Source organism: Meleagris gallopavo, chromosome 1, assembly GCF_000146605.3.
Source record: "Meleagris gallopavo isolate NT-WF06-2002-E0010 breed Aviagen turkey brand Nicholas breeding stock chromosome 1, Turkey_5.1, whole genome shotgun sequence".
Taxonomy (NCBI): domain Eukaryota; kingdom Metazoa; phylum Chordata; class Aves; order Galliformes; family Phasianidae; genus Meleagris; species Meleagris gallopavo.
Genome location: NC_015011.2, coordinates 188401226 through 188404761, shown reverse-complemented (window position 1 = coordinate 188404761; position 3536 = coordinate 188401226).

Here is a 3536-nt window from a genome sequence, read left to right as displayed (position 1 = left end):
GGGCATGCTTGCAGAGCATGTCTGCTTCTTCCTGACACTGCTGAAAGACTGAAAATCTCAGTGCAAGTGTGGCTCTGTAACAGTTCTGCCTTAGCACTTCACACCAAAAGCATGCACAGTGCTATAAATGCTTTGCCCTCCTCAGCTGCAAATAGATAAGGGTTATAACTCTCACAAGACAGTGTTACTTACTTGGGATAGCGCCTCTGCTGAAAGATGGGAAGAATCTCTGCATCTTGATTTGACTGTAGAAGCAGTAAATCCCGAAATCTTTCTGTCAGGACAAAGAAAAAAAAGAAAACAAACCCAGACTGTGACTCTGCATTTTATGTTCAGGCTACCAGTAAGCAAGCAGTAGCATGAGTGAATTCCCTTCTCCAGCACTGATTATTAGCAAAGGGTCAAGCTAAGTTTGTAGTGAAGAAAATCTATATATTCACACAGACAAAACTCTTAAGATTAGAAATTACCCTTTCCTATAAGCTCCTTTACTGTTATTTTAATATGTTTTGGTTTTTATTTCCATGTAATGCTGAATTCCAATAGTACTCTGAAGTTTCTGAGGTCTGCATATAGGACTTCTGGGTATCATACACAGCAAGAAATTGTCCCTGCACTGAAGAGATCAGTCTAAACACAAAGGAGGAACAACTAAGAATTCACCAAGCACTCAAAGATCATAGTAGTCTAAATGAATGTATATTAATTCATCAAAATTAAATCAACACGTAAGTCCTTGGGTAACTGACTCACTGACATTTCTAAGGAAGGCTGAAAGAGTGCATTGCTTTTTGCCCATTACTATTGCCTTAGTTTCAGATGGGACGGAATTGTTCAGCGTCTGGTATGATGCTATGTTTTGGTTCTAGGAGAAAAACAATGTTAACGCATCGGTGGTTATAGGTGCTGCTAAGCTGTGTTGTACAGAGCCCAGACCATTGATAGAGAATGGCCCAAGTACCTGGAAGGGAACAGAATTAGGACAGCTGACTTAAACTGGCCAAAGGGATTTTCCATACCATATAATATCACATTTTTTTGTGATATTTTGAAGGGCATGGGAGTTCATCTCACTCTCTTCTGCTGCTTGGGGGGAGGTTAGCTGGGCATCAGTCGTGGGGTGGTCAGCAACTGTGCATCATTTGTTATATACATGTTATATACATTCACACACACACACAAATATAGATACACATAGTCCTACCCATTATCCTTTTATCTATCATAGTAAATAGTTTTATCTCAACCCACAAGTTATATTTATTTTGTTTTTTCCAATTCTCTCCCCCACCCCACTGGGAAGGGGGTGGAGGGAGCAAACTGCTGTGTGGTGCTCAGTCACCTGTCAGGTTAAACTACAAGGACTAAGTATTTGAAAAAGTGAACCACAGGGTCATTTGCGGTAGGTAAGTTATTTGTAACTTGGCTTCTCTGACCAATAGGCGTGGGGGCAGCTGCTTTGGGTAGCTGCCCTTAATTGATGCTCTAGAGGTAGCTCAATGCAAAACAGAAGTGGGATCTATACAAGCTTCTATTAGTATCATTTCTCAGTTTGCTGTAGTTGGGAACCTCCTCAAATTATCTTGATAGAAAGAAGGGAAATACACTCAGGTCAAACTCCCTTAGCACAGTTCTCAGCTCTCCACAGCATGGGCACGCTCTGCTTCTTTCCATGCTCTGTAACTTTTATTTAGCTACCCCTCTAGTAGCACAGATACTGAGGACACTGCTGATATACTTCCCACCTTGGCAACTCCTGCTTTTCCTGCAACACCTATATACCTTAAAGGTTTCAGCTACAGAGTTTAAGCCTCCATCATCTGCTGAGCCACTACTGTTTGTAGCCTGTGTTGTAGCTGAGCTACAATTTTCTCTAAACTAGCCATCTTTTTCATGTACCATTCTCATTCTGGGAAGTGAACTTCCAACAAATGTAGACCTTCCTTCCTTGGTATCCCTAGGTATCTCAAAATATCCCCCAAAATAAGATTTACAGATAAGGATATCAAGGGACAGAGAATCAAAGAAGATGAATCTTCCAGCTCCAAAAAGGAGTAATTTCCCACTTCTTACAGTTTAGCATATGATGGTTTTCTCAACATTAATTTTTATGTACTATTATGTAATCATAGCTAAAATAGATCAATTTGGATACAGTTCTGCTAAGTAGCTATTTAAATGAAAAAAATCAATTATGCTTCGTAAATTATATTACTTTGATGAAGGAACAATAAATTCAAAATAAAAAGTGTCTTGATAAAGACTCAGTAGTAAAGGTCAAGCCTTTCTGATGGTATGACCTAGTCTTCCAACAGCTGGCTGGAAAGTTTTGCAAACATCTCAAGGAAAACTCTAGCAAAGAAGAAACAAGGATTAATAGTTGCTACCATCATTTCCAGATCTCTTCAAATTCAATTTTGAAGCATATGTACCTGTAAAATTCTTACCACATCTTCAAAGGTAGCTCTTAGCTTTTCCTGTACCTGCCTGGCACAGAGACAGGATGTGGCCAACAACGATAAGTATATTGTTGTAAAGGTGGAAACTAAATTCATCGGGCATTTGTCAAGGAAGATCCTGCTCACTGTCTTGACAAAAACCTGGCCATTATCATTTTTTACCTCTTTCTGAACTTTCAAGAAGAAGCAAAGATGTTTTTTATTGCCAGTCCCCCGACGCACGGCAGTACGCTGCATGCAGGCATGCCATCATCCTTCCAGATGGTATGCTATGATCTTCCAATGCCACAAGACAAGAGATGAAAGATTTAACTAGTGCAAAATATCCAACTGCTTATGTGTCAGAGCAAGCACCGTAACTTCCTCCCCCACCTCAGGAATCCTCATGTATTTCTCCTATCTCCCAACACAACTCAAGTTACTGGTGCCACTCTAGGAACTATTTATAAATAGGCTTCCTATGAACAACAGTAGCCTTTGTATATGCCTGGTGGAGGAGTGAGAGAAGTTTTCAATGGCAAACACTGAGCAAGAGGACCTCCCTCTGTGACCTGAGTGTTTTGACCTTCAGTACACAGTTTAAGTCACGCCTATGAAGGATTTGATTAATAAAATGTCTTCCTGGTGCCTGATCTATTTGTTTTTAGCACATACAACCAGGTGAATAACCAGCAGAAAACACTGAGAGACACTCTCAGTTCAATATTGTGCAACACTATAGTACATTTAAGTGTGTCAGACTGCTCTGGCAAATGTTGCAAGAGCCTGTAATTTGGGAGAGATGAAATTTATCTAATGTGGGGTGCAGATGTGTCCCACATCAGTATTCTGCCTGCATCCAGGCTGGATTCCATCTCCAACCTCTATTCTCTGACTTCTTAGGGTGCTGCCCTTTCTCCTTGGCCGAGGTCTGCTGGCTGCATTCCACAACTCAGTTCAACAAGCTGCCATCTTGAAAATATTTCAAATAGCAATGCGACAGGGCTGGAGAATATTGAGAGTGAAAGCAGCCAAAACATCTGAAACTGGCTTAAACAGCCCTCCTACTGGATCATGTTTTAGTTAAACTCTTTTTTT